Raw genomic sequence first — 24723 nt, forward strand, 5'->3', positions numbered from 1 at the left:
TCATGTTCTTGCTTAAATGACTTCAGAGGCTTCCTTTGCTGTGGAGATCAACACCACAATCCTTACAGTAGTCTGCAAGGCCCTGGTTGGTTTAGTCCCCTCCAGTTCCCAATCTCATTTTCTGCTCTACAACCTATTATTCTCACTACTCCAGATGTGACTATGCCCTGTTCCTTCCAGCCTCAAGGCCTTTGCATCTGTTCCTCCACTGGGAATCTGCTCCTCCCCATTCTTTGCTACATTAGTCCTGTTCACTCTTTGGATCTTAGCTCACATGTCATTTACTTAAGAAAACTCCCTGAATCCTTTTTCCTACTCCCCCTTCCTCCACATAAGATTGGGTCCACTGAGCTACCTGACCTCATAGAATTACACTTTCCCATCATTGCACTTAAAAGAAGTTCTAATAGAACATTTATTTCCATGATTATTTGTTTACTGTTTGTTGTCTTCATAGTAAGCTCCATGGGGATGAGGGTGATGTCTGTTTGGTTCACTGTTGTATCTCCAGTGGATAGTACAGTGCCTTATATATAGTAAAGACTCAGTAAATCCATGTTGAATGAATAAAATATAAACTGCAAAACAATTCCACGTGGTGAAATTAAATCTCTATACCTGAGTAACATTAGCTCATTATTGATGAGGTGCTCTTTCATATGCCAAAAGTCACTGATAGCATGTACACTGACATCTTTATAACTTAGAGTCTGTGAATCCCAATCTTTGTATTAATAATAACACCTAGTTATTACACCTAATAATAACACCTAATAATAACATCTAGTAATAAAAATACTAGACTGTACTGGCTACATAAATAGTGCCTAAAATGTAGTCCTCGCAACCACCTCTTAGGATGGTACAGTTATTATCCCCATTTTTGTAGATGAGATAACTATAGTTTTTAATCTTTCTTGCCCCTTTTAATGCATCATGGGAACTCCTAACTATTCTGATTCCTTTGTTCTGTGAGAGATAACGTAAAAAAAAAAAAAAAAAGAAAACAAACCTTTCAGATAAATGATAAATTGACCAGATCCTTTTAAAATTCCAAAACAGACATCCCAGACTGAGATCACTTACCACTCCCTTCCCCTCAGGCTCCTGAAAGCTGGAAATGCCAGTAGTGGTGATTCAAACTACGTCCCACCAGTTCTTCTCTGATTTCCCTTGCCCACGCTCAGGTATTGGAAAAATCAGGTAAAATGATCATGAGGTCAAGGGCAAGGCAGACTTGAAGGGATAAACCTGCAGCCGAAGGAAACCCGGAAGGGAAGAGAATAGTCCTATGCACTTATGCTTTGACGATGTGGCCATCCATGGAGACTGTATCTGTAGGAGGTGTGCCCATCATGAAACAAGATTAATTTGACAGACATACTTAAAGCATAGTGCCTTACATTTGTACAGGGCTTGACAGTTTGCAAAAGTGCTTTCATGTCCATGATCGAATTAGAGTCTCATAACTGCTCATGAAAAGTGGACATTATGAACATCCCATTAAAGATGAGCAAACAGAGGCTCCTCAAGGGTAAGGACCTGACTGAGGCCCACAGCTGGCTCAATTCCAGAGGTTGTGATTCTCAAGGCCTCTGCCACCCCATGCACACATCCTGCAGAGACAGCCCCTCAGAGGATAGCTCTTGTTGGAGTTCAGAGCACTTCTGACACGGGTGCCTCTCTTAGAGCCAATTTCTGAGCTGTCCTAGAAAACCAATTACACCTGACTTGGCACCAAAATCTTGTCGCTCAGCTTAATCATTACCTTATTCACCAGACTCAGCTGGCTCCTGGCAACTTTGACCTATTTCAAAAATCAAATCCTTCCTCAAAGGTGGAAACTTTGTCAAAAGTGATGATATTCAAAAGAATGGGATATATAGAGAAATTCCTGGAATTTCCACCAAATATTAATGATGGACTTTTAGGTGTTTAAAAAACCTTTCAATTTTTGTTCTTTTCTGCATTGCTTGAAACCTCTATAATAAGCCATGTTTTGCTCTAATGAGAAAGCATAGAAACAGATTTCTTAAAGAAAAACGTTGGAAGCGAATATGGCAAAATATTCACAGCTAATTCTAACTTGTAGATATAGATGATTGTCATTTGTGTGCATGTGTGTTTTCCTGCACCCAACTCCCCCAAAATCTTTTGAGGAAACAGAACCATCATGCAATAAGTGGAAAGCCTTTCAAGGGGCTTTACTTAAAAGGAGATCACACTCATTAGGCTGTGCACATAAAAGTGTGTTGATTTAAAATAAATTAGTCATTTTATGCCTCATTCATAGCCTGAGTGTCTAGTTGTGCCTTTTGGTTCACTCCTGGAGGCAGGGGGCTTTAATCATAGCATGGCTCAGCTTTCTCTTGTGTGGGCAAAAACTCTCTATCATTTCTATTATTCAGGGTAGTGAGGCAGCCATATTTGGCAGAATAGCAAAGGCAAGGATAAACCTACTTCCTCCTTTCTTTCTACCCTCCCCCTTAGTGGTCCAGAAAACTCTGGTTTATGTCCTTCCAGTGGCAAAGATTAGTCTCTTGGTGATGCATTCCACACTCCTGAGGTTAATAAATGACTTGGAAGAAAAGCAAGTCATTTATCATGGGCTTTTATGTGACCCTTTGTCCAGTCATTGAAAAAATACTATTCTATGAGTGCTTTCAAACAAGGAATTGGCCTTACTGCTCTGTTGCCATGTGTCCAGTTAGAGAACATGGTCTTTTCTTTGTTATTTTCATTCCAAGGACTCCTTAACAGCCCAGAGAGATTTTATTTGGCTAAATTCTCACCATTAGAGTCTAGACTGTAAAGCATTCCTGTACAATCCAAGTACAGATGAATGACAGCTGAGTTTACCTGAATAGTAGTACATCTTTCTCTGTTGGGCCAGAGATGCACTCAGATGTGTTCAGCATGTGTCATTCGATGATCTTGATGTTCCCAGTTCACTCTCACCCCTCCTGCCTAGTTCACTATCGCCCTGGGGTTTTTGAGTACTCTGAACTAAGAGAGAACAGTAAGGTTGTGTCTGCATCCTCTTCTCTTAGTCATACAAGTGAGAGATTGGAGAACTTGATTCTCTTCCAGCTCTGAAATTGCTTGTCTATACCCCCTTTTAAGATACCATAAAGCTACTGTAGCATATTTTTAGAGAAGTTCTGAAGAAAGCTTTTAGAAGCCAGCACAAATCAAAGACTTTAATGAGCAAAATGGATATTCTCCATCAAAGACTCTTAAAAGGATCTTCAAGAGGATACTGTAGGCAGAAAAAAAAGAGAGCAGAGTCATAAGGTAGAATCAACAAACCTAAAAGAGCAAATGAAAGAATCTGGTAAATGAAAGATCAGAGGGACAAAGGGATAAGGAAATAGTATATGACAACAACAAAAATGTAAGTACTTCCAAAAGTCACCTTGGAATTTTCAAGAAGAGGGGATAACAGAGGGTCAAGTGTTAAGGAGCTAAATGTGGGTAGTACACTGATATAGGTCCAGGCCAATTGGCAGAATTTGGGCAAGAGGAACAAGCACATGGAAGAAATGAGAAAGATATCTTTAAGTGGAGGACTTGCACCTCTTAGAAACCACAGCTGAAATAGGAACCAGCTTATGCAAGTCATCTTAAATTATCTTTGACCTCTCTTTGCTATGGTTGTCAGATTGATGGATAAAAAAATGAGTGTTGATTTGAGTAATTTAGATAGGTGTTTTGATACTGGCTTAGCAACTATATCTAAATAGTAAGAAAAAAGATAGAAGGGGTTTATAATGCCTGTAGGCAATATATGAGTCACAGGGTCAGGTGGCTCCTAAAGCAGTGGATGTTAACAAGGACGAGGAGGAGAAGGACCAAGAACCCTATCATACCCAGCCTTGGCCTACACTTCCTATGTCACACGGTGTCCAGGTATGTATATTTCAGTCTTAGAGAAGGGGATCCAGACAAGCTGGCTTATGTCTAGAGAAGGCAAACAGGACAATGAAAGCTTGAAAATGAAGCTATGGGATGCCTGGGTGACTCAGTCTGACTCCTGGTTTCTGCTCAGGTCACAATCTCAGGGTCATGAGATGGAGCCTTGTGTTGTTGGGCTCTGTGCTCAGTGGGGAGTCTGCTTGTCCCTCTCACTCTGGTCTCCCTGCCCCCCAAATCATGCTCTTTCTCTCTCTCTCAAATAAATAAATAAAATTAAAAAAAAAAAAGAAAAAAGAAAATGAAGCCATGAGGAGGAAACAGATGTGGGAACTAACACTGATAGTTTGTTGGGAGAAAAGAACTCTTGGTTGGGACATGACTGGAGTCCTCAGGATGGCGAAAGAGGTCTTAGGTTTTTTTCTTGGTGGGTATCAAGAATAGGACAGAACAGACAGGCAGAGATTCCAGGGAGACAGATTTTGGTGTGATGTAAGAAAGAATTTTCTAACAAAACTGTATAAGGTACAAACCTAGTAGGTTTTCAAAAGCGTGAGAAAAGCTTCCTATTATGACAGTACGATGCAACAATGGAAATACATGCTTTCTAAAGTGAGGGTGTAAAAAAGTGTTCAGGAAGAGGCTGGAGGAGCAGGTGTAAGGGCAGCGGAGGGGACATCTGGCCATGGGTGAGTGTGGACAGGTGATCTGCCTAGCCCAGTAGAAGAATATACAATTCTAAGAACTATCTTGAATTTATACTGTACCTTTCTTTCTTGGAACTTAAAGTGCTTTTACTTCTAGCCTCACAAGAGCAGTGAGTCACAGAATAATGAAGCAACTTGCTTAGAAATTGTTTGAGCTAATTTGGGATCAAAATCCTTCATAGGGATATAATTCTCAATGGTTTCTATACACTTATACATATGAAGCTACTTGAGTTTACCTAGAGGCAACATGCTACGTATATCAAAGGCAAGCTTTTCAGGTTTTATAGGGTAAATATGGAGATGCTGATTTATATGTTTTAATATGTAAAGAAATTGAATCAAACAGTCTTAATGACAAATACGTAAAATAAAATAAATGAATGCAGTTACCTAAGTTGACTTTTGGTTAGTCGCTCCTGCTATATGGGCCCAGCAGGTGAGGACCACCTCTGTGGTTCCTTCCAGCTTTGAGATGTTGTACACTATCAAAGCCAGAGACAGCTTTATTTTTATTTTTTTTTTTTAAAGATTTTATTTATTTATGTGACAGAGAGACAGCCAGCGAGAGAAGGAACACAGCAGGGGGAGTGGGAGAGGAAGAAGCAGGCTCACAGCAGAGGAGCCCGATGTGGGACTCGATCCCGGTACGCTGGGATCATGCCCTGAGCCGAAGGCAGACGCTTTAACGACTGTGCTACCCAGGCGCCCCAGAGACAGCTTTAAAACATGATGTCCCAGAGAGCCAGCTAGCCCGTGACAGGAAGTTGGCTGGCAGCAGGTATGGAAGGGGAATGGAGAACTTATATCCTTCCTATTTTTTATCAGTTGCTTATTTGCACTTGTAGGTGAGTAAAAGCCCAGTATTAAAAACATCATATGATTCCAGTCCTATGTGCAGAGTTAGTCTATTGCTCTCCCTGGCACCTCTGGTATTGCTTTCCCTCCGGTAGGGCAATGAATCCAACTTCTTCCTTACGTGATTCTCCCTGTCCTACCTCTGCCACTTCACTGTCCCTGAGCCCAAGTAAAAGTGTCTCTGGCAGGACTGCAGCTCCTGAAATGATGAACATGACTTTAAGGCTTGTCTGCTTGCAGTACCTTACCTTTTATTGTGTACTTTAAGAATAAATCCAGTTTATCTGCTTAATAGGAAACTTGCATTAAGTTTGTTACTTCCTGGGGCTTGGGTTTCTGACCTGTCTAGCACTTACTATCGTGGCAGAGGCCCACCTCTTTGTGGAACAGATCTTAGCAAGGAATTGTCGCTTAAATGGCCATCTTGTCACTGCCCCTCCCCAAAGCTATGTAGGTCTCACTGTCATCCTTCCCCTCCATGTCTTTTGTTGGATACAGACTGAATAATCAGTCCCACCTGATTTATTTGGTTATTTGTGGTCTCCTTCATGCTTTCCTATAAGTTCCTTTCATTGTTCTGTCCCAAATCTCCCATTTCCTCCTGTATTTCCCTCTTCTTTCATTTCTCCCATGTTTGGAGTGGCCATCTGTCATGCTCCAGTCATGGAGTCCAGGGGTGGTATTCATGGTTGCAGTCTCCCTCTTTCCTTCTCAGACACTTTAATAATTTTGTTTCCTTGTCTCTCAATTGTCACTGTTGGGATGTTTTAAGGAGGTGGTATTAGGACAGTATTTTGATTTTGTTTTAAAGTAGGCTCCACACCCAGTGTAGGCTTGAACTCACGACCCTGAGATCAAGATATGTGCTGAGACCCAGACCAAGATTTGAGCTGAGATTGAGAGTTGGATGCTTAACCAAGTGAGCTGGGACAGTGTTTTTCTAAGTATGGTTCTAGGACTCACAGCATCAGCATCACCTGGGAACTTCTTAGAAATGCAAATTCTCAGGCCCCATCCCAGGCCTGCTGAGTCATAAACTCTGGGGTGGGGCCCAACAATGTTTGATCCTGATACCCACCCAACTGCATTAGGAAGTGGTTTTGGCTGGGACTCAGAACTACTCAAATCCTGCCCTCAAGGTTTCAGAGGAAAATGTTTGTACAGAGAATATTAGCTGAGGCTTTGGTCCCAAACCCCAATGTCAAATTGTAGTGGGCCACATAGAAAATTATTTTTCTGTAGTACATTAGCCTAAGTAATCTAGATCTAAGGCATATGATTTTGCCTCTTGCTCCAAGGCTAAACTTGATTTGAACACTTCCTAATCAAGTATGAGAAAACTGTGGTCCAACATACAGGGCATCTCCATGCTAGACATGCCAAACACTATATGTAATGATGAAATTTTAAAAGCCCTCCTTTCAAAATCAGGAACAAGAAAAGGATGCCCCATAATCATTTCTCTTTAACATTTTCTTAAAAGTTTTATTTATTTATTAATAATTTTTTTATTTTAGTCACCATACTTCTCAAAGGTTTTAGACAATTTAGTAATACAGCAGGATGGTATCAAAAGTGTAAGGTTTGGAAAGGAAAAATAAAATTATCAATTATAGACAACATGACAATCTTAGAATCTACATACATATAACTAGAATTCATAAGAGAATTTAGCAAAGTTGCCAGTAATATAGTAGATAAAAGCCAATTGTGTTTCTATTAATCACCAATAACAGAAATATATACTTTGTAAATAGATACTATTTATAATAGAAAAAAGTAAGTTTCTTAAGAAGAGAATGAACTAAAGATGTGCAAGAACTTTTTTGAGAAAATTTCACATTATTGAAAGACACCGAAGAAAATCTAAATAAATTGAGATCTCTACTGTGTTCATGGAAGACTCAATATTGTTATCATGTCAATTCTCCCCAGATTGATCTATAGATTCACTACAATTCTAATAAAAATTTCAACAGACGTGTGTACGTGTGTGTGTGTTGCATGAGCACACCTTGACAAACTGCTTCTATAATTTTTATGGATGAACAAAGGCCTAGAATATTCAATATTCCTGAAGAAGAAGTAAGTGGAAGGGAGGAGGCTCACCTTACCAGATGCTAAAACAATATTATGCTGGAATAATTGAGACAGTTGATAATGGCAGGGAAGACAAATAGTATAGAACAGAGAACACAGAAACAAGGCATTCCATTTTCCATTAATAAAGTTTATGGTTCACAAAAAATTTTTTTAGAATATAGACTGTCTTATAACCCCAAGTATGGAAAGATTTCTTAAGCAAGTTTAAAAAAACACAAATAATACAAGAAAAGATGACAAATTCAACTACATTAAACTAAGAAATGCTCATAAAAAGATCCTATAAAGTGAAAAGACAGGCTGCAAACAGGAAGGGGATAGTTGCAGCAATGTAAGTGAAAAAGGATTAGTATTCAGAACGTACAGCATTCCTATAGAAAGAAAAATAGAGCCTCCCAATGGAAAAGCAATGGGCAAAAGACATGTACAGGCATTTCAGAGGGAAAAAAATATGAATAGACCAGGAAAGAAACACATACACATCGCTAACCAACGAAAACTACAACAATTTGGCAACAACTCAACTGTTGGCAAGGATGTAGATAAATGAGAACTCTCACACAGTAATCGTGGAAGTTTAAATTGGTAAAATCACTTTGGAAATCTATCTCACATTGTCTAGTAAACATGAAGATGTGCATACCCTAAACCTAGCACTTTTACCCCTAGGTAGAATGCCCTAGAAACTCTTGCATATGTGCCAAGGAGTCATGTACAAAACTGTTTATAACAACATTTTAAAAATAATACCAGAGAACTGCAAATACCAACTGCTGATCAATAGGAAAATAGATAAACTTTGGCATACTCATAGAATGAAATTCTGTACAGCAGTGAAAATGGATGAACCACAGCTATAGTCATTAACATGGATTACTCTCACAAATATAATATTTTTAGAAATGCACACTGAAATATGCAAATAGCATGATTCCATTTGTACAAAATTCAAAACAATGCAAATTAAACAATATTGTTTAGGGATACAGGTGTCTCTTATATAATGTAATATATGTATTAAAAAAACTCATTCTGTAAAACCATTCATTAACAGTAACAAGATTATAGACTATTTTCCTTTGGAAAAATAGAAAAAAAATCCTAGATAACTTTATAAACAGAATACTAATAAAATAAATAAAAATCCTAGCGAAAACATTAGTGTAGTTACAAGACATATTACATTCTTAATAAATAAGTATGTCTGCAAATATGAGAATTGATCTTATGGAAAAGAGGAAGATAGCTTCTTAGAAGAAGGCTGAAGGAAGGTTGAGGAAGCTGCCTTAGGACAAAGATCCTAAGCCTGAAGGTCAGGAAGAACTGTGTAGTAAGTACTTCCTAGATAGGTACAGGCACTTCCCAGACAGATGATGAGCCTAAGATGAGCCAAGAGAAAAACTTGGGGTGGATGAGTTTTGTTTACAGAGAGTCACAGCTTGCTGCATTCAGCCTTGTGAGTGTACTCTGCAGTTAGCTACTGCTCCTTAGTAGGACAGAACATTTATGTGTGGAGAAAAATATTATACAAACAATGTGACTTTTGTGCATATTGACACAATTCCCTTATTTGCTCATTGCATATGAACTAGTGTGCATTAAAGTAACACAAGTTGTAGCATAATCAACTGAACATATATATATTTCATAAAACTGTAAGGTAAGGGAATGTGAAATACAAAGTGGGAGTATTTACCTCTTTGAAGGAAGGAACAGGATGGGCTTGATTAGAGACACAGAGGGATTCCAAAGAATTAATTTTCTTAAGCTGATTATGGATACACAGGTATCTATTTTATTATTATTCTTTAAACCATACACATATATTACATATCTCTAGTATGAATGACATATTTCATAGTAAGTCAAACGATGTTTGATATTTTCATTCTAAAATGTTAGGAAAATATAAAAGGAAGAATCAGAAATTGAAGTTAGTTATGTAATGTACCAAGAAAAGAAACTAAGTGTTTTTTTGTTTTAAAAACAATGTTTACTAACTGTAAAATATATAAACCATGTACAAAGATATAAAGGAGACATCAAAAGAAACAGAAAATTAAAAATCACCCAAAAGCCCATCACCAAGAGACCTCCTTCTGGTGACTATATATACATATACATGTATAATTTTACAGAACGGGATCATGTTATACATTCTGGACAGCAGCCCATTTTTTTTTTCATTCTCAAATGTATCTATTTCCATAAATACGTAACAACCATATTTAGTGGCTTCATAGTGATTAATGGTATAAATGAGTTAAAATTTATGTAACCAATCATCTACTGCTAGGCATTTAAGATATTTCTTATTTTTTTTCCTATTACAAACTATTTCAATTAACCTATCTTCAAATACTTCTTTAACACTTGTCTGACTATCTCCTTAGGATTAATTTCAAGAGGTGGAAATACTGTGTCATGAGCTTTTTTTTGGTCATGGATAATTTGCTCTTTTCAAAGATTGCTTGCTTTTTTTTTTTTAACCAATATATACATTTTTTAAAATACAGGGAGTGCCAAACTGATTTTTTGTTTTAGTATTTTATTTTCTAAGGTTAAACTATTCATTCTACAACTGATATGCTCTAAAGAAAAAGGCATGCATGAATCAGAAAGCTCCACACCCCCTTCAGGAGCCTGAGCGGTGGAACTTGCTTTAAAAATATCTGAAAAAACACTTCAGAGAAGGTTCAAATAAAAGGCTAAAATGATTACACTAAGGATTACCAGCTGAATGGAGGGTACAAATAGATGAGAGACAGATAGGTAGACTGTCTAGAAGCAAAAATGGGGACTGCAAAGCAGTCAATGAAGGAAGCCAGCAGAAAGATGATCAAAGCGATGAGAACAGAAAGAAAGCAAGAATGGGGGGTGTCTTCCAAAGACACCCTGAGACCTCAAAGAAGGGGAGGCAATATGATGAGTATAGGAGATATATATGAGTCAGTGGCACAAAGCAGTTGGGAGGTGACCGGGTCAGGAAACCAAAGTGAACTGAGTCAAAGAAAAAAGTGAATGAAAACCTGCATTAAGAAAAAAAAGTTATTAAAGAAGCTGAGAGAAGGAAGGGAAAAATGAAGGGGGGGTAAACAGAGAGAGAAATGAACTATGAGAGACTATGGACTGTGGGAAACAAACTGAGGGTTTTAGTGGGGAGGGGGTGGGGGAATGGGCTAGCCCGGTAATGGGTATTAAGGAGGGCACATATTGCATGGAGCACTGGGTGTTATATGCAAACAATGAATCATGGAACACTACATCAAAAACTAATGATGTACTGTATGGTCATTAACATACCATAATTTTAAAAAAAGCTGAGAAGATGGAACTCAAGTGTCTGTAGAAAAGGTTGTTTGTGGAGGAAATTATAAAAAGAGCACTGGTAAATATGAACAGTGGTCAAAGATTTTGTTATTAAAAAAAAGTGTGAAATTTTCTTCACAGTGTGAGTGAAGGTAAGGAAAGGTGGCACTCCTGCTCTATAGGAAAAATAAGGGTTGCCAGGCACAGAACCAGGTAGCAGAGGGAAGAGGAGAGGGCGTTTAGTTAGTTTAGACCAGGAAAAGGATTTGGATCAAACAAGCTATAAATTTGCTACTTGAACCACAAGGTACAAAATACCAGACAAGAGCTTACTTTCATGCAAACATTTCCAGCACATATGATCAGCTCCCCAGCTCAGCCCTGCAGGTGGGTGGGCAAAAAGAACAATCTAAGAAGTCTTCAGCATAAAAGCACTAACAGAGGAAATGACCAAGATGCAGTTCCAAAGACCCTATGTCTTCAAACAACACACAGACATTTTTCCAATTCAAGAAGAAAAATAAGTTTTAAAAAACTTCAGTGCCAATTTAAAAAGTACACAAAACGATAAAAGAAGAAAATAAAAATTAATCTTAATTCTATCCCATTAATCTCACAACTCTTTGCATTTTTTATATATACTACATATCTGTGTCTCTAGCTCTGTATCATTTCTCTTTGAATCTATTTTGTCATCTGTTTTTACAAAAATGGATGTAATCTGAAATCCTATAGTAGTTACTATATCATGAACACATTTCTGTGCCACTGAACATTCTTTTTCCAAACAATTTATAATGGCTACTTGGTATTTCATTACCTCTATGTATCATACTTAATTCCCTTCTGTTGGACATGGAACCTATTTCAAATTTTTCATATTATGAATATTGCCTCCCTAATCTTCCTTAGGGTTAAATCTTTGAACATATTAATGATTCTTTCCTTAGTATAAATTCAGACATGGGAATTGTTAAAGGATAAGAACATTTAAAAAACTTATCTTCCAATAAGGGTGTTTCCATTTATACTGTCATGGAAGTACACGAGAGAGCTTTTGGCAAAACCATCATATTTTTTGAAGAATGGAACAAAGTTCCCAGAAACTAAATTTTGACTACGGGCTTTGGAATTATGTGACATAGGTTTGAATCTAGGCTGTTCCACTTACTGGCCATGAGACCTCAGGCAAGTCACTTAACCTAACTTAACCTCAGTTTTTTCATTGTATTGGGATAATACCCAACCTAAGTTCCCCCCCCCCCTTTTTATAATAATTTTTTATTATGTTATGTTAGTCACCATACAGTATATCCTTAGTTTCTAATGTAGTGTTCCATGATTCATTTTTTTCATATAACACCCAGTGTTCCATGCAATATGTGCCCTCCTTAATACCCATCACCAGCCTATCCCAATCCCCCACCCCCCTCCCTTTTGAAGCCCTCAGTTTGTTTCCCAGAGTCCACAGTCTCTCATGGTTCATTCCCCCTTCTGTTTACCCCCCACTTCATTCTTCCCTTCCTTCTCCTACCGATCTTCCTTTTTCTTAAGTTCCATAAATGAGTGAAACCATATGATAATTGTCTTTCTCTCTTGACTTATTTTGCTTAGCATTATCTCCTCCAGTCCCGTCCATGTTGCTGCAAATGTTGGGTAATCGTTCTTTTTGATGGCTGAGTAATATTCCATTGTATATATGGACCATATCTTCTTAATCCAGTCATCTGTTGAAGGGCATCTCGGCTCCTTCCACAATTTAGCTGTTGTGGACAATGCTGCTATGAACATTGGGGTGCATATGGCCCTTCTCTTCACTACATCTGTATCTTTGGGGTAAATACCAACCAAAGTTTTTGGTAGGATTAAACAAAGCAAGGTATAAAAATTCTTAGCGCTATGTCCAATACATTGTAAACACTAAAGAAACAGTAAATGGTATTACTTAGAATTTTTTTTTCTTACGGTTTCATATTGAAAGCTACCAAAAATAGCACACAGGATGAGGCACCACAGAGAAGGAATTCAGATTGCAGGGGATACTAAAGGAAAGCATCAGGGCCACCACAAAACTGGCTCATTAATGTGGGTCAGAAAAGAGCCTTCTTCAATTAGAAAACTAATTGACTCTAAAATTATGTCCTAATGGTGTCATTTTAGCAGCATAGCTGCATGAGGCTGCAACACAAACACAGGGAGCACTTTTCCGACTAATGGTCAGGGAGGAAATGACAGCGCCGTGGACAATCTCACCCCTTTGCTATGAGGCCCAGCTGCTCTGCAGACCCCTTACAAGGAGAAAATGACAAGTTTTGGGAAAATTACAAAAGGAAGATTTTAAGCCCTGAGATGTGTAAGCTGTCATAGTGGGTTGATAACATCATTCAAGCAATAACAGGAATAGTGACCTCAAAAAGAAGGAGGAAGGCAGGAATGGAAAGAGGGAGGGAAGTAGGGGAGATGGGAGGGGAAAAAATAACCAAAGTGTGCAGACCAAATGAATGGGTCCCACCATACTGGCCCTAATAGATTTCATTAGGGGGGAAGTAGCTCCGCAGATGTACAAACTGGGAGTGGGCAGTTGAGAACTGACATACTTGAATGAAGACATTCAGTGAAGGATGCAGAGTGAAACTGGGAAGTAAAATAATGGAAACGGAATTTGAGTAAATATGGAAGGAGAGGAGGGGTGTCTGGAAACCCTCAAAAAGAACCAGGGGTTACAGGGCATTGCTAGTGCTTCTCTGCCAAATACAGGGTCTTCTAGAAAAGTTCCTTCTCATGATAGTGTGGAACAACAGGGCAAACACTAGCAAGTAACCCACAGCTGCAATGCAGGGGAGGGGAAAGAAGGGTTAAGGTTGGCTTATTTTTTGACTTCTTGTTGATGGGGCTTGATTTCACCAAATTAGGAAGGGACAAGGTAGAGACAGGGGGATAGGAAAGGAAAAGAGTAGGAAGAGGGGTGTGGGTAAGGGAAGCAATCAATCCCCACAATGGCTACTCCAAGGGGGACCCAGAGATGCATGAGATGGGGCCTGCTTTCAAGGAGTTTCAAATTCAGTTAGGAAGACAAAATCCCTTAATATAAAAATGCAAACACATATGATAAATGGCCAGGTAAGAACATAAGATGAGGTGTGCTGTTGGCTGTGGACAGGTGTAGCTGGGAAAGCTTTCTGGCATAGAAGGCTTGGATGGGATCTGGATAGATGATGAGGAGAGAGGGGGTTCTAGATTGGGGACTCAGCAGGAGCTAGGTAGCTGAGGCACAACTGAGAAGGCATTTTGACTGGAGACCTGGTGACACGTACCACCATGGACAGGACAGTAAAATGGAAAGAGCTTCGGCTTTGGGGCCAAAAGGACTTGTTCCTCCCACTTCCTAGGAATCCTAGGACCTCAGTTTTCTCACCTCTAGAACAAGGATTGTTGAAAGGATGAAAAAAAGTAGTATGAATAAAGCACTAACACAGTTACTGGAGCATAATAAGTGCTTAGAAAGTGATAGAAAATTTTATTACATGATTACTTCTGGAAATAAAAGCACAGCATAGGAAGGACCTCTCCTTGACTGGAGAATGATAACATAAAAAACAAGTTGAAGATTTCCAGAAAGGTACAATGTAAGAGGTGATACAAATTAAAGAGGGAATGGATCTGAGCAGAGCTACCTAAAGTGTGGTCCATAGATCAGCATCCCCAGCACCACCTTGGGAACTGGGAAGAATCATAGACATTTGCTTCTACCCCAGAACTACCTAATCAGAATTTCTGGGGGTGGAGCTCAGCAATCTACATGTTAAGAATATCCCCAACCTGAAGTTTGAAAGTCCTGGGCTGGAGGAATTGGAAAAATTTCTTGGCCAAGAGATTGGCTCAAAGTAGATATATCTGATTCCAGTTAGCTTTGACCTCAAAGTTAATCTTTTCACAAGTGCATGAAGGTTATTAATTTATAAAGAACTTTAGAGATTCTTCATGGAAAGTAAAACTATGGAAAAGGATTAAGATAGATGATAGTCACAAAATATGGGTATAGTAAGTGGGATTAGGTTATGTCAGTTTATGTCAGTCCAGTTATGTCTTGTTGGTAATGAAATTATAAAAAACCATTAGTCCCAAAGGTTTTTAGGGCTTTGAGGATTTTGGAATTGTAAATGATATTGATTCATTTAAGCCACAAAACAAGCCTATGTGGTAGGTACTCTTGTCATCCCCTTTGTGTAGATGAGAAAAGTAAGGCATGGAGAGGTTTCCAAGGTTACATGCTAATACGTGGCAGAGCCAGGATTTGAACCCATGTGGTGAAACTCCAGAATCCATGCTTCTAGCTGCTAAACTATGCTGCTTTTCCCCCACCATAATTGATACAACTACTCCTTTACTATTGGACACATAGGTTGTCTCTAACATCTCACTTTCATAAACACTGTGCAGGACCTCTTCAGGTATAAGACTCTAACCATATTCCTGATAATTTCTTTAGGACAGAGTCTCAGAAACTGAAATCCTTGGTCAAGGGCCACAAACAATTTTAAGGCCATTGTTTTCCAGATAATGTGTTACAGGGTAGCCATTTCATCCCACTCCACCTACATTATCTTTAAAGTCTTAGTATTCCTAATAAACAAACTAGTATACCATTTTAAAAAATTCTTATTTCTTTTATTCATGTAAAGTTAAAATATTTGTATATGTTCACCAACCACATGCTTTTCTTTATTTGAAAACAACAGTCCTTTGCCCACTTTTTTGAAATGTTCTTCCTATTCAATTCTATGTGCTTTTTAGATACTGAAACTTTTAACCTTTTGGCATATTTGGTACAATTTGTTTTAGTTTGTTTTCCTTTTGACTTTAATATGTAGTATTTTAAATGTTTATGAAATAAAATATATTAATATTTTCCTTCATGATTTTCTGCTACTTTCACACTGAGAAAGAATTTCCTCATTTCCATAAAAAAATCCTCTGTTTTCCTCCCCACACCCCTAAAGAGAAACTTTCCAAACTTCAAGTTTAACTTGAAGTTACAATTTGAGGGAGTATATTTACAGTAAGAAGTTCATTTCTTCAGAAAGATACAAGAGCTATGTGTATTCACTTTTGCTATTAGATATCTGTTGAGTTCCATGAAATCTGCATAAGATCAAGAGACAGCCAGGTAGTGGGAAGAGTCAAGGGCCAGAAATAAATGCACTCAGGAGTATTAATCCACTCTATCATCCATAGTCGTGTTTTCTCTGGCAAGTCATTCTGCTGCTCAGTGCTCTGATTTTCTCATTTGTAAGCTGGAGATGATGATAGGTATCCCGCTCATCCCCCTTATTTACCTCCTGAGATGTTCTGAGGATCATATGAGTTAATATTAGGAAAGTGCTTTATTGCCACTGAGTGTTATAGCAGTCTACATCTTGAGAGTCATTCCTTCGTTCAGCTCCCCCAATGGACTCTGGGGTTTCAACACCTGAATAAGACCTGCTGTCTGTGCTGGATGAGGTTGAACAATGTGTATTAACTCTTTTAAGTCCTTTAACAACCAACAAGTGGGTGAAATGAGGTGGGTGAAATGGATGAAGGGCATCAAAATGTACAAACTTCCAGTTATAAAATAAGTCATGGGGATGTAATGAACAGCATGGTGACTGTATTGCATATTTGAGAGTTGCTAAGAGAGTAGATCTTAATTCTTCACAAGAAAAAAATTGTTTATGTTGATGGATGTTAACTAGACTTATTTTGGTGATCATTTTGCAATATATACAAATACCAAATCATTATGTTGTATACCTGAAACTAACATCATGTATATCAATTATAACTCAATTAAAAAACCCCAATGAACTAGGTGATATTAATAATCCCAGTTTATAGATAAGGAAACTGGAGCACAGAGAGGTTAAATACCTCACCCAAGTTCACACAACTAGTAAGTTGTAGAGCTGGGACACGGGCCCAGGCAGAGTAACTCCGAAGTCCAGACTTTTAACCATGAGGCTGTGCTGCCTCTCAAAAGATGAGGGTGATAATTAGATAACTGCAGAGTGAAACTTTATTTGGAATATTTTCATTTTTAAGAATACAGAAAGAGAAGGCCATATGGCCTCCTCACTACCTTTATCTCTTGATCTCTCCATTGACAAACAGTGTAAAAGGACTCCCTTGGACAGGGGTTTGGGGTGTAGGGAGGAGCAGACTGGGATCTTGACCTGAAGGAGCTCATGATCTGATGGACTGGGGGCCTGAAGCTATGGTAGAGAACTTTGGTCTGGTGGTTCTGCTCTCTTTGGCTCTCTCTGATCAGCCGGCACGTCCACTCCTCTACATACAAACCCTCTTCCACAAGGGCTACCAGATTGGAGAGCTGGGTCAAGACTGGCCTGAGTGTGTAGTGATAACTTAATGCCTGACACACAGCTGGAGCTCAAACAATGCTTGCTGAACTAAAAAACTAAAGGCTTATGTCAAATTACAGAATATTTAGAAGGACTAAATGGAGGATGTGATAATTTTTTCAACCATCAACTTCTATTAAGAGGAGAAAAACAACTTATTTCCTAAGGACAAAGAGCTCACAATTATTGTTGGGGGTTGAGGGAAACAGTAACAGTATCTTTGAGCCTGCTTCTTTCTTTCTACATGAAAAACAACAAATAAACATGAAACATGCTTGTTAGGAACTCCACCAACAAAAAACATGGAAGAAAGAAGTCAGATCACTTCATTTTCTTACTGTTAGTAATTTTGCTTGTATATATGTGGAAGACTTGTTGAAAGAATAGCTAAAATTAGTTTTCTCCCTGCAGGTATCATATTACCTTTGCCCCCATCATACTGATAAGCATTCCGGGAGGGTGGAGGAAAACAGGTTTCCACCCTAGTTTCTAGGGAAAAAAATCAATTATAGATGAGAAACACATAAAAGCCAATTAATTCAGGTTGCTTAACCTAAGAAATCTTCATTCTTCCTGCTTTATCAGTATAAGGAAAGATCTCAGACAGGGGCTGAGCCAAAGGATGTGGACCAGTTAAGCAGCTACCATATGCCAGGCATTGTTAAGCATTTTCCCTATATAGTTCATTTAACCCTCACAACCACCCTTTGAAGGAGACATTACCTCTGTTTTACAGATATCCAAAGGAATATCCACCAATAAAAACAGGCTTAGAGAGGTGAGATATGTTGCCCAAAGTCACAGAGATGGCCAGTCCACTTTTATCCAAACTCTAGACTGTCTAGGGCAGAGGCAGACCTTACTTTTCTTCATTTTACACTTTACCACCTCACTCATTGGCCCTGCCTAATTATAATGTCTGTTCATTTCTGTGGCTTCAAGTAATTATACAGTTGTTCAAGCAAGTGAATCCAACATTCAGTCAGCATTTCCTAGGATCCACATTTGGGGGAAACAGGCACAAAATTTCCAACAACTTTTCAGCAAACACTACCACACACATCTGGATTATTTTCCATCTCACGAACGGATGCTATGGTTACCAAGACTACATTGCATTATAAAACAGGGACCACCTAAATCCTCTGATTCTCACTAGCTTTAGTAAAGGCACCTTAGCCTGTGCATATTGAATTGTGAGAGGGCATTTGAGAAAAATAGAGAAAAAATTCAATCAGGTTAGTGTCAGGCAAGAGTAAAAACCAAACTACCAGGCACGAGTGAGTGTTGTATGTGGCACTTTATGACAGCGGCAAATGGATGAAATCTAATGTTCACTCACCTTGAACTAAAAGCCTCCCAGAGATGAGAGAGACCGAGAGAGAGATAATGGCTTTTGTTTGTAATGGATCAACTAAGCCTTCCTGATGCTATTTTATGTTGTAACATAGAAGTTGTCAAGGAGTCTTCTCAGTTACAAAGACAGCTTCTTCTTCTTCTTCTTCTTCTTTTTTTTTTTTTTTTGTTCCAATCATTAAGTCCTCTGCACAGAAGCAGTTCCTAGATACCTGATCCCTAGTCCTGGTTGATACCTGGTTTCCTTTTGTTATCCTAAAATCACTTAGATGACAGAACCAAAAATGTAGCAGACCAGAATCGCACTCCCCACAAATAATGAGTAATTGAGTTTTGTGGAGTTTACCTTGCAGACACCTCAAGCTTTGGTTCCTTTTCTCTATGGCCACTGCCATGGTCACCATGGTTCGGGCTATCATCATCATCATCTGAATGGGTATAATTTCTGTAAGTGGGTTCTCTGTTCCAAACTTGCCCCCCTTTAACTCAGCATCCTTATGCAGCCAGAATGAATATGGTCTAAATAAAAATGCCCATTAAGTCACTCCTCTACTTAAAACCCTATAGTGACTTCCTTTGCATAAGGATAAATAATGAAAAAAAAAGCCAATAATAACTAGATGCATAATCTGTGCCAGGTACTACCTGACTTATCCTCAGTTCTTGCAGGAACCCAATAAAGGAGGTACAACCTTCAATACCATTACTTATTGAAGTCAAAAAAGTGGCAGAGCAGTGACTCAAACTTGGGTCTGTGTGCCTTCACAGTGTCTATTTTAAAACCACCACCTATCCATGTGATGGCATGCAGGTTCTCTGTGACCTGGCCTGCTCACCACTCCAGCCTCATCTCTTCATGAGCCCCTTTTTGCTCCTGATGCTTCAGCTCTTTGAGCCACTTTTGTGTCCTGGACCTTGACATGCTGTTTCCCACTTCTGTCTTTGTTTTTGCACACAAGTCCCTTCTTCTCTAATGCCCTGTTTCCTTTGTTTATCTTGTGGAATGTCTCGTCTTTCAAGATTCATCTCAAGTGTTAACTCATCCATGAACCTTTCCTCAACCCCTCCTCTCCTTGGTGGAATTTACCCCTCCACTCCCTGTGTATCACTAATTAGGGCAACCACAACGCTTTCCTATCCTTACATGGATAAGGATGAGTCCCCCATCTTAGACTTCTATGAATTCCTTAAATGCTGGGACCATGTCTTACTAATCCATTTTATCCATAGTATCTAGCACAGTGCTGGGCATATAGAAGGTTTATTGCAAATATTGTTGAATGAATGAAAATATTTGTTTGCAGTTGAAGTATGTTGCTTGGTCAGAGCGCCCCATGCCGTTACATTGTGAGATTTATATTGCTTTTACTTAGAGCATCAATTGCAATTAGTAATTTTTTTCTTTACTAAAGGACTGAATATTCTGAAGAGGCACATGCAGCTTTAGAGTCAATAAACATTTTGAATCCTACCAATTAGAGCAGTGGATAAGAATGGAGAGAAGATATTGTAGTCTACCTGCCACATTTCTTTTCACCTGGGAAAGTGATAACAATGAGTTGTCACTGTACAAGCCAAATTTGGTATGGCAGTTACATACATACCTACCTTAGCAATGGGAATATGGATGATTCATATTTGAACCACAATGCACATATTTTATTATGCTCAGTAAAATAAACCGATAAGAATGAAATTAAACATTTAATTTAAAAGCAAGAATAACAGCAATGGAAAACCATGACCAACTCAAGGCAGCACAGATGATACTGTGATAGGAAGGAATCCTTCCCCAAAATTCCAGAAATGCCAATTCTACACGTATACAAATGCCGTCTGGCAAACACTATGTGGCAGCCAGACTTTTTGATTACTAGCAGCCAAATGCAATTTCTAGCCGATACATTTTGCTCCTACCTCAAAACCATATGTATCGTCAATATTTCCACCTACTCTTGAATATCAGCTCAAGGGAAACCTCCTTGAGAAGCCTTCCTTGGTCTTGCTGTACAGTGTGTATACACCCTCAAAGAACTTTCTTTCTTTCCTTTAGGGAACTTATTTTAGTTTGTAATTACGTATTCAATACTTTGTTATTTTACTAACAGTTGCCTCCCTAAAGCATCTATAAGCTCCAGGAGATCAGAGATCTTGCCTGGTTTTATTCACCATTTTTCCTCCAGTGACTGACACATAGCCAGGCACTCTATAAACATTATGAATGAATGAATGAATTATTGCCATGTTCTCTTAAGAATTATACCTGATTCCTTATGAGACCCAAGCTGGTGCTCAATTCATTCCTCCTGATTATTTCCCTACCCTACCACAAGGATCTGTCCTTATTTTCAAATCTACTCCCCTATTAACCTTCATTCAAAAAGGCTTCTTACAAGTGGTGGGTTCTAACCAGCCTGAACTTTCTGACATGTTTGGGATACAGGTCTAGGTCATGCAACATGAAAAACATGAATAAAATAAAGGAAATGTAGTGACTTAGAGTACCTATTTGGTTATTTTATTTAAGTATTTTTTTAAAGATTTATTTCTTTCAAAGAGAGAGAGAGAGGGGAGGGAGGGGGAGAGGGAGAGGGAGAGAGAGTCTTAAGCTGATTCTGCACTGAGCACAGAGTCCGACTAGGGGCTCCATCCCACGACCCTGAGATCATGACCTAAGCTGCAACCAAGAGTCAACTGCTTAACCAACTGTGCCACCCAGGTGCCCCCATTAGGTTATTTTAAACACTCTACACAACTCCTAAAAAACCTATTAGTTCATTAAAAACAATTTAAACTACTTCTATTTTATCATATAGATAAAAATGGGTTTATTCGCTGATTTTTTCCCATTTCTCAATATATTTTGGCCTTGCATAGTAAAAGCCTTGGAACAGAGTTGATTGTGCTGATTGTTAGCAAGAAGTTAAGCCACATGTGTGTCTTATAGCAAAATTATCTGGAGATTATTCCTAAATGATAGAGCCCTGTGCTTCAGGATTCTTCTCCACTCAAGAATCTTGGCCTGCTCCTCACTTCCTATTTCTGTGTTCCTCTCTCACCCTTCTTCTACATCTCTCTCTGCCAGCCCCCACCCCCATTGTCTGCCACAAAGCTATGTCCCTGAGCCCCTTCACAGGTATAAAACTTCCATCTTTTGAGGTTCTTCCAGAGGAAGAATCCTATGCCTGCTACTCTGCTGGGCCTGGGTAGAGAAGGGAGAGGCAATGTAAAGCTGTAATTGGCAAAGTTCTGCTTTCAGGCATAGGAACTCATGAGGTGTTTAATTCCTGGAAATCGAGCGCATTTTAGGAAATACCCTTCATTAATTCCCCTCAGTACCAGACTCTACTAAATCACACTTGGAAAGTCTAGTTTAAGGGAAAGAACATAGTATAGCACTCATCATGGACTCCTCCCTAATGTGGGGAGAGTTAAGGAAAGTAAATGAAGTGTCCTATCGGTAGCAGGCTCCCTACCCCAAGGTCCACCCCAATGAAAGACTTTGAAGACAGCAGGGGCGGTGCCAGTGGGCAACACTGGAGATTATGGGATGCAGGCAGTGGCAGTGATGTCACATTTTCTTCTGGTACTTTCATTAGGCAGGAGGTGGGATAAAGAATCAAAAGGGGGGGGAAGAGCAAGAGTAAGAAAGGACATGAGAAAAAAAAAGAGCTATAAACTAGAAGATAAACTTTTGCATTATTTGATTTTAAAAACCATGTGCATGTGTTATCTGTTTAAAATTACAATTTTAAAATAATCTAAAAAATAATAAAAGACCCCATTTGTCTGGTACCTTTTTTTTTTTCACCCCAAGGAATGTGGCAGCTGGTGATCAGGTCTGACACCCTAATTTGGTGCCATAGAGGCGGTGTCCTCAAGCACCTGGAGCCTTTGGCCAAGGAGGATGGGTGCTGACACTGTGGCCCTCCCTTTCCTTTGTGAACACACTAGAAAGCTGCCCGTATCCTTGTTAACACACAGGGAAAGGGAGCTCTTTCTGACGGCGCCACAGGCAGAAACAAGGCGCAGGCACAACACACTACCCACAGCCTGTGTCTTGGTACGCACTCCTGTTCATCCGAGAGGGCGACCCCCAGCAACTTCTGCGGGTAACTGAACAGTCCGGTCCTGCGCCTTAAGTCTTTGGTCTTGTAACTTTGCCCTGACTTCCCCCACGCCCCGCACCCGGTGTTCCCAGGGCTGAACCGCTTCGGCGGGCGCCCGCCCTTCCTTTGGCTCCTGAGCCCGTGAGGTCTCTGGACGCCGCCACTGCCCATCCTGCATCGGGTCGCTTTCCGCTCGCCCTCCTCGCGTACCTTGGTCCTACCTGCCGCCCTGGCCCGGGCTCCCTCACCAGGGGCAGCGCCGGCCCGTTGGCTGTGGATCTACACGAGGATCCGCTGGAAGTTGAGTTCAGGGCGCCAGGTGGGCCCAGCTCCCGATGCCATCCAAGGCCACGGTCTCGGAGAGGCGCCAGCTGTCGGGGCCGGCCACAGCAGCCCCCGCAGACCCTCTGGGTAGCAGCCGCGGCCCCGGCCTTGGAGCTCCGCCCCTCTCCCGCTCCCCGCCCGCCTGCCCCCTGGGGATCCCAGACTGCGGAGCCCAGCTCCCTTCGGAGCCCACTCGCCGGCTGCTCCGTAACCTCGCACCCCCGGCAGCCCCAGTACGCTCACGGTCTTCCCATGCAGATGCAGCTGCGCTAACTCCTCTGGAGCCCGGCGCCGAAGGCGCCTCTTTTCTCTCCCGGGGGCCACTCGTTGGGTCTGTTTCCCGGGGACAGCGGGCCCGCGCTCGGGTCCCCTCCTGTCCTCTCCGCACCAGGAATTCCCGGTCCCCAGATCCTGCTCCAGCAGTCAGAGAGAACCCCTTACCTTCTCCTTGGAAATAAAAAGAGGCGTTAAGGTGTTGGGGGCTTAGGACTCCACCAACGTTCTCTGTGCCAAGAGCGGGAAACTTTTTTTTTTTTTTTTTTTTTTTGGTAAAAGGCCAGAGAGTCACAGTAAAATATAAATCCCATGCCCAAACTCTTACTCATTCTGCAAGACTCCGGTCAAGCGCTGCCCACGCTGCAAGACTTTCTCGGTGCTCGAAAACAGCTCCCTCCTCTCTTCTGTCCACGCTCCTGCGCCAAAGAGCTCTCGGTCCTCCTTGGCCAGTGGCAGCCACCTGTAGCGTGTGGTTTCCTCTACCGACCCGACCCTGCGCTCCTTGAAGACCGGGACCCTATGCCTTGCGCATTTCACTCCCCAGTCCCTGGCATGGCGCCCGCCACCTATCAGGCACTCGAATATTTTTCGAATAAGGGAAAATTAATGTCTTTTGTAGAAAACCAGTGTTTTTCTTTTTATCCTCAAGCAACACGTACTCCTTTGGGTGGGCGGTTTGCTAGTTCCTATAAAGAACCACAAAAATTATTGTCCCTTTGACGCAGTAATTTCATTCTTGGGGAAATTTCCAAAACAAAATAATGTTCATGTGCAGATGTTCGTAGCAAGATTATTATTTTTTTACATAAATTAATAGTAATAAAAAACACAAAAAGCAAACAAACAAAGCCAAACTGTTGACAATAGGAAATCGGTTAAATTATGGGAGGATAACTTAAAAAGATATTACACAATCCTTGAAATGAAAAGCATCAAGGCAAGAGTGCCTCAAAATGTTTTTAGAACAAGAAGGAGTATTTATTTTTAAAGAAAAAAAAAAGGAAAATACGAAGTAACATGATGAAGTGTTTGCAAAACAGCATTAAGCCAAAAGAGTAAAAAGCTGCATAGTTACTAAGCTTAACAACTTCAAGTAAAAAACGCAGATTTCTTCTCTGTAAAATGGGGATAACACATAGAGGGATTCTTGGAATATTAAATGTAATTAAATATTTGGGGAAAATGCCGGATACATAGTGATTAGTCAGCAAAAAGTTTCCATTTTCTTGCTTCAAAGGAGCACAGACTCACATCTAGTCTCTCAAATACATCCTCATCATAGCCAGGTTCTGCCCATTGACTTACTTCCCCTCAAACACACCATAAGGAGAGTTGAACAAATGTTTAAGCACCAGGAGAAAGAGGAGAACT

The 24723-nt window shown here is 40.0% G+C and overlaps 1 protein-coding gene across 2 annotated transcripts in view; it reads right to left on the reverse strand.

Moving 5' to 3' along the window:
* Positions 1-23777, reverse strand: part of CASR (calcium sensing receptor) — a 72578-nt gene extending 48801 nt beyond the window's left edge. Inside the window, exon 1 of one of the 2 annotated variants that reach the window (XM_057306844.1) lies at positions 23678-23777. The gene's annotated coding sequence lies outside the window, so the exon portion shown is untranslated. Of the gene's footprint in view, positions 1-22962; positions 23131-23677 lie in introns of those variants that run through there. The other variant, XM_026494679.3, reaches the window with a different exon arrangement.
* Positions 23778-24723: the final 946 nt, after the last annotated feature.

The sequence above is a fragment of the Ursus arctos genome, unplaced genomic scaffold (genome assembly GCF_023065955.2).
Source record: "Ursus arctos isolate Adak ecotype North America unplaced genomic scaffold, UrsArc2.0 scaffold_4, whole genome shotgun sequence".
Taxonomy (NCBI): domain Eukaryota; kingdom Metazoa; phylum Chordata; class Mammalia; order Carnivora; family Ursidae; genus Ursus; species Ursus arctos.